This window comes from Oncorhynchus nerka, linkage group LG4 (genome assembly GCF_034236695.1).
Source record: "Oncorhynchus nerka isolate Pitt River linkage group LG4, Oner_Uvic_2.0, whole genome shotgun sequence".
NCBI classification, from domain to species: Eukaryota; Metazoa; Chordata; class Actinopteri; order Salmoniformes; family Salmonidae; genus Oncorhynchus; species Oncorhynchus nerka.
In genome coordinates this window covers 38,443,277-38,459,567 of record NC_088399.1, presented here as the reverse complement: position 1 = coordinate 38,459,567, position 16,291 = coordinate 38,443,277, and the positions used below count along the sequence as shown (strand labels likewise).

General features: G+C 43.3%; 1 pseudogene; it reads left to right on the top strand.

Moving 5' to 3' along the window:
* The window catches only part of LOC115128907 (leucine-rich repeat transmembrane neuronal protein 4-like), a 30,108-nt pseudogene extending 14,184 nt beyond the window's left edge, over positions 1-15,924 (top strand).
* The last annotated feature ends 367 nt before the right edge of the window (positions 15,925-16,291 follow it).

Genomic DNA, 16,291 nt, shown 5'->3' with positions numbered 1-16,291 from the left:
TGTTTCAGTTCATGTGGAGTGGCAGGTGCGAGTGGGTCGCCAGGGCACGCATGATCTGTCCCATCGGGGAGGGAGGTAGGGGGGTACCACATTTCCCCCTCAAGCTGGACACAATTTTTGTTTCTTTCTTGTTAACGGAGCTTGCTCATCCAGTGATACACCCGTCCGGTTACCTCCTGCGGGTGTTCTTCTCGTATCAGGCGAGAAGCGTAATGGTGTGGTCTAACACGGGTCCTGCGCACCCTGAGGTTGAAGTTGCCCGAGTAGGTTTAGATCACAGGCACCTGTACGAGGAGGTCAGAAAGGCAGGGAGTCCGGCGCCTGTAGTGGGCATCTCGGAAGTGGTCTGGGAGGGAGTGCAGGAGCGGGGTCTGGACAACAGGCTCAAGGACCTGAATTGGTTGAGCCTCCATAAATAAGTGCTTGCCGGTACATTCCATCATGTACCGGTATAGTTTGGTGCAATCCCCCACCTGTCCAAGATCCTCTTGTGGCAGGGAGGAGACTGACTGTGCGCCATGTCTTTTGGGACTGTGCCTTTGCCGGAGTAGTATGGGATAGGGCACGGGTGTTGTTCGGTTTGGTAAGGGGGGATTTTGTATTGACGTGGGCCAGGTTAGAGAGAGGTGTAGGGAGAGCGAGAGGGACGGATAGGGACAGGTTTCTGCTCTGGCTTCTCATGAGTCTCTTTAAACAGGGGCTATGGGAAGCCAGGCAGAACATGGTGAAGACAGGGAGAGATTGGGGGGTGGAAGGGATAGTGAGGAGGGTGGAAGGAGATTTGAGGGTGAGGATGAAGAGGGAGGAGAGGAAGTGGGGGCAGCATGCTGCTCGGGAGAGGTGGAAGGGGGGTTTAGGGCTGGGTGTCATTTAGATTTGTAAGGGGATAGATTAGGGAAGGGGAGATAGGGAAAGGTATTTTGTAGGGTGACGGGGAGGGAAGATGCTCCCCTGAGGTTTTGTTTGGGGTTTATGTTTAGTTAAATTAGTTAAATTAAAATACCATTATTTGAGTATGTATGAAAATTATGAGTTGTAAAGAATGAATGGTATTGAAGATAATAAATTATTCTTTATAAAAAAATATATATATAAAAAATAATAATAATAATAGGCTGTTTAGGTTTTCACGGTACGTTTACTGTTCATTTATCTTTTTATTAAAGATGTATCGAATAAAAATAAAAAAATAAGGCTGTTTAGGTTTTTCACGGTACGTTTTGTATTGTATCGTCTTTATTAAAGATAACCAAAAAATTTTTTTTTAAATAGGCTGTTTAGGTTTTTTCACGGTTATTGTTTTTGTATACTGTTTGTGTTTTCATCTTTATTAAAGATGTATACAAATAACCACGCTGAATTTTGGTCCTCCTCTTCTTCGACGAAAGAAAACCGTAACAAAAGTAAAAGTGCAATATTTGCCATGTAAAAAAGTTCCTTGCTCAGAACATGAGAGCATATGAAAGCTGGTAGTTCCTTTTAACATGAGTATTCAATATTCCCAGGTAAGAAGTTTTAGGTTGTAGTTATTCTAGGAATTATAGGACTATTTCTCTCTATACCATTTGTATTTCACATACCTTTGATTATTGGATGTTCTTATAGGCACTATAGTATTGCCAGCCTAATCTCGGGAGTTGGCAGGCTTGAAGTCATAAACTTGCTTGAAGCACATGCTTGAAGCACAGCGAAGCGCTGCTGGCAAATGCAGGAGTGCTGTTTGAATGAATGCTTACGAGCCTGCTGCTGCCTACCAACGCTCAGTCAGACTGCTCTATCAAATCATAGACTTAATTAAAATAATAACACACAGAAATACGAGCCTTGGGTCATTAATATGGTCAAACCTGGAAACTATAATTTCGAATACATAAAGTTGATTCTTTCAGTGAAATACGGAACTGTTCCATATTTTATCTAACGGGTGGCATCCCTAAGTCTAAATATTGCTGTTACATTGCACAACCTTCAATGTTATGTCATAATTATGTACAATTCTGGCAAATCAATTAGTCTTTGTTAGGAAGAAATGGTCTTCACACAGTTCGCAACGAGCCAGGCAGCCCAAACTGCTGCATATACTCTGACTCTGCTTGCACTGAACGCAAGATAAGTGACACAATTTCCCTAGTTAAAAGAAATTCATATTAGCAGGCAATATTAACTAAATATGCAGGTTTAAAAATATATACTTGTGTATTGATTTTAAGAAAGGCTTTGATGTTTATGGTTAGGTACACATTGGTGCAGCGACAGTGCTTTTTTCGCGAATGCGCTTGTTAAATCATCACCCGTTTGGCGAATTAGGTTGTGATTTGATGATAAATGAACAGGCACCGCATTGATTATAGGCAACGCAGGACAAGCTAGATAAACTAGTAATATTATCAACCATGTGTAGCTAGCTAGTGATTGTGTTAAAATGGTTTTTTAAGGCTAGCTAGCAACTTACCTTGGCTCCTTGCTGCACTCGAGTAACAGGTAGTCAGCCTGCCACCCAGTCTCCTCGTCGGGTGCAATGTAATCGGCCATAATCGGTGTCCAAAAATGCAGATTACCGATTGTTATGAAAGCTTGAAATCGTCCCTAATTAATCGGCCATTCCGATTAATCGGTCGACCTCTACACTATTGTACTGCACCATTATTTGCCTGTTTGTGGCCCGCCTGTTAGCTAGCATGATTCTTGCCTTTCTCCTTTGACCTCTCATCAACGAGCTGTTTTCCCCCACAAGACTGCCGCTGACTGGATGTTTTTTGTTTGCCTTACCATTCTCTGTGAACCCTACATCCAGTCGTATGTGAAAGGCCCAGGAGGCCGGAAGTTTTGGAGATACTGGAACCGGCGCGCTAGGCCCCAACGATCATACCACACTCAAAGTTGCATAGGTCACTCATTTTGCCAATTCTAATGTTCAATCGAACAGTAACTGAATGCCTTGATCAAATCAGATTTATTTATATAGCCCTTCTTACATCAGCTGATATATCAAAGTGCTGTACAGTAACCCAGATTAAAACCCCAAACAGCAAGCAATGCAGGTGGAGAAGCACAGTGGCTAGGAAAAACTCCCTAGAAAGGCCAAAACCTAGGAAGAAACCTAGAGAGGAACCGGGCTATGAGGGGTGGCCAGTTCTCTTCTGGCTGTGCTTGGTGGAGATTATAATAGAACATGGCCAAGATGTTCATAACTGACCAGCATGGTCAAATACTAATAATCACAGTAGTTATTGAGGATGCAACAAGTCAGCACCTCAGGAGTAAATGTCAGTTGGCTTTTCATAGCTGATCATTGAGAGTATCTCTACCGCTCCTGCTGTCTCTAGAGAGTTGAAAACAGCAGGTCTGGGACAGGTAGCACGTTCAGGGAACAGGTCAGGGTTCCATAGCCGCAGGCAGAACAGTTGAAACTGGAGCAGCAGCACAGCCAGGTGGACTGGGGATAGCAAGGAGTCATCATGCCAGGTAGTCCTGAGGCATGGTCCTAGGGCTCAGGTCCTCCGAGAGAGAGAAAGAGAGAATTAGAGAGAGCATACTTAAATTCACACAGGACACCGGATAAGACAGGAGAAATACTCCAGATATAACAGACTGACCCTGGTCCCCCGACACATAAACTACTGCAGCATAAATACTGGAGGCTGAGACAGGAGGGGTCAGGAGACACTGTGGCCCCATCCGATGATACCACCGGACAGGGCCAAACAGGAAGAATATAACCCCACCCACTTTGCCAAAGCACAGCCCCCACACCACTAGAGGGATATCTTTAACCACCAACTTAGCATTCTGAGACAAGGGGGGGGGGGGGCGCCAACCCAGACAGGAACCACGGCAGCAACTCTACCCACACAAGTGACGCACCCCTCCTAGGGACGGCATAGAAGAGCACCAGTAAGCCAGTGACTCAGCCTCTGTAATAGGGTTAGAGGCAGAGAATCCCAGTGGAGAGGGAGGAATCGGCCAGGCAGAGACAGCAAGGGCGGTTCGTTTGCTTTCAGAGATTTTCCGTTCACCTTCACACTCCTGGGCTAGACTACACTCAATCATATGACGTACTGAAGAGATGAGTCTTCAGTAAAGACTTAAAGGTTGAGACCGAGTAGGTCTCTCACATGGGTAGGCAGACCATTCCATAAAAATTGAGCTCTATAGGAGATAGTCCTGCCTCCAGCTGTTTGCTTAGAAATTCTAAGGACAATTTTTTATTTTTTAAACTAGGCAAATCAGTTAAGAACAAATACTTATTTTCAATGATGGCCTAGGAACAGTGGGTTAACTGCCTGTTCAGGGGCAGAACAACAGATTTGTACCTTGTCAGCTCGGGGGTTTGAACTTGCAACCTTCCGGTTACTAGTCCAACACTCTAACCACTAGGCTGCCCTGCGTCTTTTGACCATAGAGTACGTGTAGGTATGTACGGCAGGACCAATTCGGAAAGATAGGTAGGAGCAAGCCCATGTAATGCTTTGTAGGTTAGCAGTAAAACCTTGAAATCAGCCCTTGCCTTAACAGGAAGCCAGTGTAGGGAGGCTAGCACTGGAGAAATATGATACATTTTTGGGGTTCTAGTCAGGATTCTAGCAGCCGTATTTAGCACTAACCGAAGTTTATTTAGTGCTTTATCCGGGTAGCCGGAAAGTAGAGCATTGCAGTAGTCTTAACCTAGAAGTATGGATACATTTTTCTGCATCATTTTTGGAAAGAAAGTTTCTGATTTTTGCAATGTTACGTAGATGGAAAAAAGCTGTCCTTGAAGCAGCCTGTTTGCCTGCTTTAAATAGAAAGCCACGGCCACGAGACTCACTGTCTACCTAATAAACTGTCCACTGAGTGCCTTCAGAAAGTATTCATACCCCTTGACTTATTCCACATTTGTTGTGTAACAGCCTGAATGTAAAATGTATTCAATTATTGTTTTTTCTTCACCCATCTACACACAATACCCCATAATGACAAAGTGAAAACATGTTTTTTAAGATTTTAGAAAGTTTATACAGAAATGTATCATTCTCATAAGTATTTCTACCCTTGAGTCAGTGCTTTGTAGAATTACCTTTGGCAGCGATTACAGCTGTGAGTCTTTCTGGGTAAGTCTCTAAGAGATTTCCACACCTGGATTGTGTGACATTTCCCCATTATTCTTTTCAAAATTCTTTAAGCTCTTTCAAATTGGTTGTTGATAATTGCTAGACAACCATTTTCAGGTCTTGACATAGATTGTCAAGAAGATTTAAGTCAAAACTGTTACTCTGTCACGCAGGAACATTCACTGTCTTCTTGGTAAGCAACTCCAGTGTAAATATGGCTTTGTGTTTTAGGCTATTGTCCTACTGAAAAGTGAATTCATCTCCCAATGTTTCATGGAAAGCAGACAAGCAGATTTTCCTCAAGGATTTTGCCTGTGCTTGTTTCTTTTTTTATACTGAAACTCTCCAGTCCTTAACGATTACAAGCATAGCCATAACATCAAACAGCCACCACTGTGCTTGAAAATACGGAGAGTGGTACTCAGTTATGTGTTGTATTGGATGTCATGTGTTGGATTGGATTTGCCCCAAACATAACATTTTGTGTTCAGGACAAGAAGTGAATTGCTTTGCCTCATTTTTTGCAGTATTACTTTAATGCCCTGTTGCAAACAAGATGCATGTTTTGGAATATTTGTATTCTGTACATTATTGTAGAGTAACTAGAATGTTGTTGATCCATCCTCATTTTTCTCCTGTTACAGCCAATAAACTCTGTAACTGTTTTAAAGTCCTTCCTCTCCGGCATATGAGCTAGGAAGGACGCCTGTATCTTTGTAGTGACTGGGTGTATTGACACACCATCCAAAGTGTAATAATAACCTCACCAACTTCCATGTCTGCCCCCCCCCAATCTACCAAGCGATGCCCTTCTTTGCGAGGCATTGAAAAGCCACCCCGGCCTTTGTGGTACAGTATGTGTGGGGTACATTGATCAGGTAATCATTTAAAAAGCATATTAAGCATATTAAACATTTTATTGCACACAGTGTGTCCATGCAACTTGTTAAGTAACTTGTTAAGCACATTTTTACTCCTGAACCTATTTTAGCATGCCATTACAAAGGAGTTGAATACTTATTGACTCAAGACATTTCATCTTTTCATTTTTTATTAATTTGTAAAAATGTGAAAAACATAATTCCACTTTGACATGATGGGGACTTTTGTGTATGCCAGTGACAAAATACATCTAACTTGAATCCATTTTGAATTCATTTCAAGGGGTGTGAATTCAGTCACTCTGACAGAACAGAATACAATATGTGTGTGTGTATATATAATATTATAGTATATATACTGTATATTTTTACACTTTTTTGGACTAATGTGTCCTGAAAGAACATGTAAGTGGCCCGCACAACGATTTCAATGGCAGAAAACTCGCTGAAGACATCAGCATCGGAGTTGTAAAAGAAAGAAGCCTGTTTCTTCATGTCCAGTGTGTGTCCAGTGCTGTTATTAAAAAGACACTAAAGCCAATGTAAGGCAATAGTGTGGGCAATGGGCACTCAAACCACCAAGGTCAGAACATTAGTAAATACTGAGGGGGCACAGAATGTAAATGCAATTCAAGGCCCAGACAAGTACAACATTTACATACCATTATGAATTCATGAAAACCATACGTCTTTTCATGAGTGAGCTGTAGCATCACCATATACAGTGCCTTCGGAAAGTATTCAGACCCCTTGACTTTTTCCACATTTTGTTACGTTGCAGCCTTATTCTAAAATGGATTAAAGAAAAAAATCCTCAGCAATCTACACACAATAATCCATAATGACAAAGCGAAAACAAGCTTGTAGAAATGTTTGCAAATGTATTAAAAATTAAAAACTGAAATACTTAATATAGGTATATATACTGTATTCAGACCCTGTATAGGTATTCAGACCCTTTGCTATGCGATTCCAAATCAAGGTCAGGTACATTCTGTTTCCATTGATCATCCTTGAGATGTTTCTACAACTTCATTGGAATCCACCTGTGGTAAACCCAATTTATTGGACATGATTTGGAAAGTCACACACCTGTTTATATAAGCTCCCACAGCTTACAGTGCATGTCAGAGCTAAAACCAAGTTGTGATATCGAATAAATTCTCCGTAGAGCTCCGACACAGGATTGTGTCGAAGCACAGATCTGGGGAAGGATACCAAAAACATTTCTGCAGCATTGAAGGTCCCCAAGAACACAGTGGCCACCATCATTCTTAAATGGAAGAAGATTATTTCTCTCACCAAGACTCTTTCTAGAGCCGGCCGCCCGGCCAAACAGAGCAATCTGGAAAGGGAGGTGACCAAGAACCCGATGGTCACTCTGACAGAGCTCCGGAGTTCCTCTGTGGAGAACCTTTCAGAAGGACAACCATCTCTGCAGCACTCCACCAATTAGGCCTTTATGGTAGTGTCCAGATTGAAGCCACTCCTCAGTAAAAGGCACATGTAGGCCACTTGGAGTTTGCCAAAAGGCACCTAAAGACTCTCAGACCATGAGAAACAAGGTTCTTTGTTCTGATGAAACCAAGACTGAACTCTGATGAAACCAAGACTAAAGCGTCACGTTTGGAGGAAACCTTGCACCATCCTTACGGTGAAGCATGGTAGTGGCAACATCATGTTGTGGGCGTGTTCTTCAGCGGCAGGGACTGGGAGACTAGTCGAGGGAAAGATTAACAGAGAAAAGTACAGAGAGATCCTTGATGAACACCTGCTCCAGAGCACTCCGCCCCAGTCTGGGGTCCTAAGGTTCCCCTTCCAACAGGACAACGACCCTAAGCACAGAGCCAAGACAACGCAGGAGTGGCTTCGGAAATTGATTCTCAATGTCCTTGAGTGGCCCAGCCAGAGCCCAGACTTGAACTCGATCAAACATCTCTGGAGAGACCTGAAAATAGCTATGCAGCAACACTCCCCATCCAACCTGACAGCGCTTGAGTGGATCTGCAGAGAAGAATGGGAGAAACTCCCAAAATACAGGCGTGCCAAGCTTGGAGTGTCATACCCAAGAAGTCTCGAGACTTTAATTGCTGCCAAAGATGCTGCAACAAAGTACAGAGTACTTATGACAATGTGATGCTTCTGTTTTATTTTTTTAAATTAGCAAACAATTCAAAAATCCTGTTTTTGCGCTGTCATTATGGGTTATTGTGTGTATATTGGTGAGGTGAAAAAAATATTTATTCCATTTTAGAATAAGGCTTTAACCCGGGGGTACTCATTCCGCGAGCCCTTAATTTGCAGCTTGCAGTGATTTTCCTGTTTTACATTCATAATACATAACAATGATACAATTTCAATTCAATGTGTTTAAGGCAGGCCTGAATCACTTCATTGAATATATCTATTGTTCTCTGGATGGCAGATAGATGGCAGTATAGCGCAGCTGTTTAACAGAAAGGCTGAACTAGAACGTTTGCTGAAATAGACTGCTCAGCTACAGCGACCGACACATCAGTTTGCTACTAGCTAATTTTGCAGTCTGATCGACATGGATCGATTTATTGTAAAAAACAAACGTAAATCTATTGACAATGAACATGAGGTGGAAGAGCTGGAGAACAACGTGACAGCTATGAACGAACAACCACCGGAGAAACAGGAAAATCAGGAAGATGGGGGCGGGGAAATGCAGCTAGCTAACATAGCTAACGTAGCTAACATAGCTAACGTAGCTAACATGGCTCCGGTGGCAAAGAGAAGGATTCGGTCAATTCAAGAAAAACACAGAACGTTCCAAGAGAAATGGACATACCAGTATTTTTGTTGTACTGCATGATGGGAGTTGCTCAATTAGCCAGAAAGCAGTCAATTGTTTTAAACGAGCAAATTTAGAGTGACATTTCCAGTCACATCATGCCCACTTTGACAAAACATATCTGCCACAAAGCAACCACAGAAACCGCAAAATAGCACAACTCAAAAGGACAGCTCAAAGAACAACGACAGATGATGGACAGATCTAGCACTGTTGCAGAGAAAACAACAGAGGCAACATATGAGATTGCTTGGATACTCCGAGAAACAAGAAGGCCTTCACAGATGTGGAGATTGTCAAGGAATATTTTTTGGCTGAAAGTGGCCGATGTGCTGATTTCACAAACTAAGGGACTGCAACTCTGACTCGACCATAACAAGACACATACTGTAGAAGACATCGGCGAGGACATCGGTAAGCGACTGATTACTGACATATCCGTGGTGCCGTGTTTTAGAATTGCGTTTGACAAAAGCACTGATGTAAGTGACATTGCCCAATTATGTGTTTGGGTCCGCTTCCCTCAAAAAATGTTTACTGCCCATGTTACATTTTGTGCTGATAATAATATTGACTGGTCAAATATGGCATCTGTGTGCACTGACGGCACCCCAAGCATGCGAAGTAAGGAGAAGGGATTCATAGGCCTGGTGAGAAAGTGAGAGGATTTCCCCAAATTTGTTACATTTCATTGTACAGTATCATTCATCAGGAAGCACTTGTGGCTAAACTCAAAGAATGTGATGCAGCACGTCGTGCACGTGGTGAACATTTATTATTGCGAGGGCACTGAGTTGCTGGAGGAATACCAAACGGAATACGGCGACTTGATATTTCACAACGAGGTGAGTTGGCTGTTTTGTGGCAGTTTGGAAAGATTTCTCTTTCTCCTCCCTCAAATTCATGAATGTGTTGCAAGCAAAGGGAGAGAGGAGCCAGAGCTGGATGATCCATAGTGGATATTAATTCTGGCTTTTTAACTGACATCACATGCTACCTAAACATGGTGAATCTCCAGCTCCAAGGAAAGATACAACTGGGCAAAATTCTGCGTGTGGTCACAGCATTTCACAATTAAATCTCCATACTGTTCATATTTTACCCAAAACTCATGGCAGTCACCACACCCAACCCAGCATACTGCAACATTTTTAGCTGTGATGCATTTGTGTGTGTTGGAAGAGTTGAAGTAGTTTGAGTCAAGATTCAAGAATATCATGGAATACAAGGAGTTTATCAACGTCAGTGAGAACCCCTTTCATGTTCTAGTGTCATCTTTGACCCCTGTCATCACAGCCCTCTGTCCTGACCGTGCTGGAATAAAGAGTGAGATAGTGGAGCTGCAGGCAAATGACACATTGTAAGGTGAACTAAGATCAGGTGAACCCATTTCTGGAGCCTTGTGTCAGACACAGAGTATCCACTTCTGAAGCAGTGCGTGCAAAAGGTGACCATTTTTGTCAACACTTATTCATGTGAAGAAACGTTTTCAACAATGAGTATTGTGACACAAAAACAGAAACAGACTGACCAATGCACACCTGGATTTCCTCACAAGGATAGCACCAACAGACTATACATGTAGAATGAATTCAGTCAAGGAGCAGAAGGCACATTTTCACTCATCGAACTACTGAGGTAACCCTTAATATGGGTCTGACACACATCGAATAGGCTACATAACATGTGTGTGTGTATATATTTGTGATGTGCTGTACATCAAATAAATTGCATGTGCTCTATTGCTCTGAATTTTCTCTCAATTGATAATGTCGGAAGAAAAAGTACAAATTAAACATCTGTGTGGCCCTCTGAATGATTGTCTCAACCCAAAGTGGCCCCCTTACAAAAAATAGTGAGTAACACTGCAGTAACCTTACAAAATGTGGAAAAAGTCAAGGGGTCTGAATACTTTGCAAAGGCACTGCAGGTTAGGGCATTCTGAATGAGGGCATTAGGGCATTACTTTTTTTTCTCAAACAGCAGCAGAGGTTGGTATTTAATCTCACTAAGGAAAAAAAACACTTGCCTTTATGAACTATACTCCCTCGTCTTTTCTTACTAGCACTAACTTTGTTGATAGCTACTTTATTAAGGGAAAAACGACTTACTATAATCACGTTTCCTTCAACAGTTTTTATTCGAGTACTGTATAAAAGAAAATCTCGACAGCTACGGTATGATGGAAACAGGAAGTTTCGGTACAATTTTACAAATGCTGACAGATCATTTGTTCATTTGACATGGTGGGATCTTTTTGTGTCTAAGATTAATTATGCAAGAAATTGCGGTGGAAATGCCTTTATGCGTAAATCTTGATATAATAACCATCATATTGAAGAAACTTGGAGTCACAGATGGAATAAGTTCCTTCCTTGCTGGCCAGGTCGCAATTGTAAATGAGAACTTGTTCTCAACTTGCCTACCTGGTTAAATAAAGGTGAAATAAATAAAATAAAATAAGTTATGATGAAATTCACACGGTGGTGAAAGTGCATGGTGATGAGATTGATGCTACAGTTGAAGTCGGAAGTTTACATACACCTTAGCCAATTACATTTAAACTCAGTTTTTCACAATTCCTGACATTTAATCTAGTAAAAAAATCCCTGTTTTAGGTCAGTTAGGATCACCACTTTATTTTAAAAATGTGAAATGTCAGAATAATAGCAGAGAATTATTTATTACAGCTTTTATTTATTTCATCATATTCCCAGTGGGTCAGAAGTTTACATACACTCAATTAGTATTTTGTAGCATTGCCTTTAAATTGTTTAACTTGGGATAAACGTTTCGGGTAGCCTTCCACAAACTTCCCACAATAAGTTGGGTGACTTTTGGCCCATTCCTCCTGACAGAGCTAGAGTACTGAGTCAGGTTTGTGGGCCTCCTTGTTCCCACATGCTTTTTTCAGTTTTGCCCACACAGCTTTTATAGGATTGAGGTCAGGACTTTGTGATGGCCACTCCAATACCTTGACTTTGTTGTCCTTAAGCCTTTTTGCCACAATTTAGGAAGTATGCTTGAGGTCATTGTCCATTTGGAAGACCCATTTGCAACCAAGCTTTAACTTCCTGACTGATATCTTGAGACGTTACTTCAATATATCCACATAATTTCCCTCCCTCATGAAGCTATCTATTTTGTGAAGTGCACCAGCCCCTCCTGCAGCAAAGCACCCCCACAACATGATGCTGCCACCCCCGTGCTTCACGGTTGGGATGGTGTTCTTCGGCTTGCAAGCCTCCCTCTTTTTCCTCCAAACATAACGATGGTCATCATTAGTTTTGGAGCAGTGGCTTCTTCCTTGCTGAACGGCCTTTCAGGTTATGTCAATATAGGACTCGTTTTACTGTGGATATAGATACTTTTGTACCTGTTTCCTCCAGCTTCTTCACAAGGTCCTTTGCTGTTGTTCTGGGATTGATTTACACTTTTCACACCAAGGTACGTTCATCTCTAGGAGACGGAACGCGTCTGGTGTTTATACTTGCGTACTATTGTTTGTACAGATGAACATGGTACCTTCAGGTGTTTGGAAATTGGTCCCAAGGATGAACCAGACAATTTTTTTTCTGAGGTCATAGCTGATTTCTTTTGATTTTCCCATGTCAAGCAAAGAGGCACGGAGTTTGAAGGTAGGCCTTGAAATACATCCACAGGTACACCTCCAACTCACTCAAATGATGTCAATTAGCCTATCAGAAGCTTCTAAAGCCATGATATAATTTTCTGGAATTTACGAGGTGGTTGAAAAATTTGTTTTAATGACTACAACCTAAATTTATGTAAACTTCCGACTTCAACTGTACATTCAAATAAATATCAAGGGTATTTTTCTGGTGACGTGATGATCGATGCTTGACTGCCATTTGACAAATACAAATATCGCTCTTATCAATAATAATTTCATAATGTAAGTAGCCTCCCCACTCAGCCTATCTGCACTGTGTCTGTGAGCTGTTGGCTAGAGTGCATGTGCCAAGACCAGAGTCGGCACATATGATATTTAACGCAACAGATTTTGTGACAAAACTATTGGTAGAGTTGAAAATGCAATGGAAACATATTGAACTTTAGATTTTTATTCAGTACATGAACATTTAAGCGAAGTACATTTTGTGTGACCTACGACATCACACACTGATTTTTATCTGCAACAAGTCGGTATGGTGGAAACACACCACTGGTGGGAAAATGCGCACATTTTCTTTATGCAGATTTTTGAATATTCACATGAAAATCTGTCGCCAATTCGATGAAAACCTAGCATCTGACTTTGATATGCGGTTGGCTCACATAGCTACCTTAATATGAATGCAACAACTGTGTCGCTCTGCATAAGAGTGTCTGCTAAATTACTTAGAACATACATTTACATTTCATATATACGCTTCAATATTCAATTGTTTCATTGAGGGCGTGATATCTAGCATTCATCAGTGGCATGGTGTGCAAGTTATGTCATTTCAGGAAATAGGGAATTTTTTCACATTTTTGTCCTCACGGATATCAATCAGGGAACACTGCCCTAGAGAATGGGTTGCTTTGATCTGGGGCCCCATGTCAATGTACTGTACGGAGCCTCTGATCACACACACACACAGTCATCCATCCATAACCTAGAGACCTCCTCGATTACATTGAAGTAACATTCCAGCTGAAGGTGCCACTTCATGGACACATCAGTTCTCGAGGGAATTCAATTTTGCTAACTGTCACGTCACACTGTCTGTCTTTATGCGCAAAGGGAAGACATCACACAGCAGGCAGCAATGTGCCTCAATTAGAGCTAAATCTACAGGTGTTCTTGTTTCCTAACAAATGGTTTAAAATGGGGACAAGACGTTATTATCTGCTGCACAAAGAGAACAAAGCAGAGAAGAATAGGATCAAAGCGTTGAATCACAGAGGGGGTGAGAGGAGTGTTATGTGTCAAGACAAGTAGGGTCTTGTCTCCTGACTAGTTTATCAGGGCATAAGCCTGTAGTCTGTGTGCTGTCTACTGCAGCATTAGAAATGCAAAGAGCTGTAACACAAGACTATGAGCCTTGCACAGATTCACCGGGGTGAAAAGGGAGCACAATTACCCAATACAAACATTGTGTGTGTGCACTTAGACATTTTTGCCATGTCAATCAACAGACCTTGAAAGCGTAATATTCATAATGCACTAACTGTTGTACAACAATCTCATATTGATTGCAACGAGAATATGAAAACATGATGTATATGTGTTATATGTATTAATTTAAAATCAAATATTTTTTAGAATATCCTTTTACAATGTACGGAACATCCTTGAATGTGGCAATGATGAACGTACTCTAATTGAACTATAAAATCATTAATATTTATAATTTTATGGGTATTTTTGTCTATGTGGATTAGTAAGAATTCCTTTCTAACATGCCTGCTTCTTCTCTCCCTTTCTGTCTCTCTATCCGTAGGTTCTAAGCTGTGTGATGGACGACTGGTGCACCTCCCACTCCTCCTGCTCCTCGTCCTCCAGGCCCTGCTGCTGCTCTGCTCTGGTGAACGCACCTGCCCCCACAGCTGCCGTTGTGAGGGGAAAATCGTCCATTGCGAGTCAGCTGGCTTCTCAGATGTCCCTGAGAACATCTCAGTGGGCTGCCAAGGCCTCTCTCTCCGCTACAATGACCTGCACACACTGCTCCCCTACCAGTTTGCCCACCTCAACCAAATCCTCTGGCTCTACCTGGACCACAACCAGATCTCTGCTCTAGATAGCCGGGCCTTCCAGGGGGTCCGCAGGCTTAAAGAGCTGATCCTCAGCTCCAACAAGATCTCTCAGCTCCACAATGCCACCTTCCACGGGGTGCCCAACCTCCGCAGCCTGGACCTGTCCTACAACAAGCTGCAGATGCTGCAGCCGGGGCAGTTCCACGGCCTGAGGAAGCTGCAGAACCTCCACCTCCGCTCAAACGGCCTCACCAACATCCCCATCCGGGCCTTCCTGGAATGTCGCAGCCTGGAGTTTCTGGACCTGGGCTACAACCGTCTCCGGGCCCTCACCAGGACCACTTTCCTGGGGCTGCAGAGGCTCATGGAGCTGCACCTGGAACACAACCAGTTCTCCCGGATCAACTTCTTTCTGTTTCCACGTCTTGCTAACCTGCGGGGGCTCTATCTGCAGTGGAACCGCATCCGAGCAGTCAACCAGGGCCTGCCCTGGAGCTGGCACACGCTGCAGAAACTGGACTTGTCTGGCAACGAGATCCAGACCCTGGACCCAGCCGTATTCCACTGCCTGCCCAACCTACAGATCCTCAATCTGGAGTCCAACAAACTGTCCAATGTGTCCCAGGAGGCAGTGTCTGCCTGGATATCCCTGACCTCCATCAGCCTGGCGGGTAACGTGTGGGAATGTGGGACAGGCATCTGCCCACTGGTGGCTTGGCTGAGAAACTTTCGAGGCACTAAAGACACCACCATGATATGCAGCAGCCCAAAGCATCTCCAGGGAGAGAAGATCATGGAGGCTACGAGGAACAACGGAATTTGTGAGGAAACAGACTACTTCCAGACAGAAACTCCTTCCCCGACACCAGATTTAATTGAGACGACACCCGACCCAACACCTGCTCCCACCAGCCCCCCTCCACCCCTGCCTCCACCTACCACCCTGGCCCCCCTACCCCCACCTCGGCCTCAGCCCCTTCCCCACCCGACCTTCCCAAGCCGGGTAGGAATTGACCCCAGAGACTCCCCTCCCCAGGCTCCACCTCCCTCCGCAGCCTGGTGGTGACTCAGCCCCCAGAGCTGGAGCTCATGTCCTTCCACAAGGTAGTGGTGGGCAGTGTGGCGCTCTTCTTCTCCATGTCGCTCATCCTGACCGTCATCTATGTGTCGTGGAGGCGCTACCCGAACGCTGCACGACTCCTGCAGCAGAGCTCCGTGGTGGGCCGCAAGCGACGGAAAAAGAGCCCCGAGCCAGAGCAGAACCTGAGCTCCCAGCTGCAGGAATATTACATGAGCTACAACCCGGCTGCCACCCCGGAGGGTTTGGAGGTGCTCGGCAACGGGACTGGGTCCTGCACCTGCATCTCTGGCTCCAGGGAATGCGAGGTATGACCAGTCACATCAGCCTTTAAAAACAAAACCCCAAAAGCAAAAACACAAAGGCTCAAGAAAGAGAGGTAAATCCTTTATCAGGCATACACTGTTAAACCCCCATGCAGCTTTTGTAATTGTATTTTTAAATCGTCACTGTATGTCTAATACATCACTGTGTGTGTTTATTTAATGAAAATAACTTCAAAATATATTTTTTATCATTTATTTCCCTTTGTCCTTTCAAATGCTCAGTCTGATTGTGTGGGCGTTAGGAAACAAATGTGAAGATATTTACATACACAGCCCTGATTGGCTGATGGTCTAGAGCCCACCCCCTTACCCAGATGAACAGTCATTGGTCTATTATAATCAGATTGCAATGTGATATCACGTGGGCCAAAAGTTCCATCCCACCTGAACCACCT